An 846-nucleotide genomic window follows, 5' to 3' on the forward strand; every position below is an offset into this window, starting at 1 on the left:
ATGTGTCATGAGGGGTTGGGTGGCGCCATGTGCCATGAGGGGCTGGATGGCGCCATGTGTCATGAGGGGCTGGATGGTGCCATGTGTCATGAGGGGCTGGATGGCGCCATGTGTCATGAGGGGCTGGATGGTGCCATGTGTCATGAGGGGCTGGATGGTGCCATGTGTCATGAGGGGCTGGATGGTGCCATGTGCCATGAGGGGCTGGATGGTGCCATGTGTCATGAGGCTGGATGGTGCCGTGTGTCATGAGGGGTTGGGATGGCGCCATGTGTCATGAGGGGCTGGATGGTGCCATGTGTCATGAGGGGCTGGATGGTGCCATGTGTCATGAGGGGCTGGATGGTGCCATGTGCCATGAGGGGCTGGATGGTGCCATGTGTCATGAGGGGCTGGATGGTGCCATGTGTCATGAGGGGCTGGATGGTGCCATGTGTCATGAGGGGCTGGATGGTGCCATGTGTCATGAGGGGCTGGATGGCGCCATGTGTCATGAGGGGCTGGATGGTGCCATGTGTCATGAGGGGCTGGATGGTGCCATGTGTCATGAGGGGCTGGATGGTGCCATGTGGCATGAGGGGCTGATGGTGCCATGTGCCATGAGGGGCTGGATGGTGCCATGTGTCATGAGGGCTGGATGGTGCCATGTGCCATGATGGTGCCATGTGTCATGAGGGGCTGGATGGTGCCATGTGTCATGAGGGGCTGGATGGTGCCATGTGTCATGAGGGGCTGGATGGTGCCATGTGCCATGAGGGGCTGGATGGTGCCATGTGTCATGAGGGGCTGGATGGTGCCATGTGTCATGAGGGGCTGGATGGTGCCATGTGTCATGAGGGGCTGGAT

This window comes from Penaeus vannamei, chromosome 3, assembly GCF_042767895.1.
Source record: "Penaeus vannamei isolate JL-2024 chromosome 3, ASM4276789v1, whole genome shotgun sequence".
In the NCBI taxonomy this organism is placed as follows: Eukaryota; Metazoa; Arthropoda; class Malacostraca; order Decapoda; family Penaeidae; genus Penaeus; species Penaeus vannamei.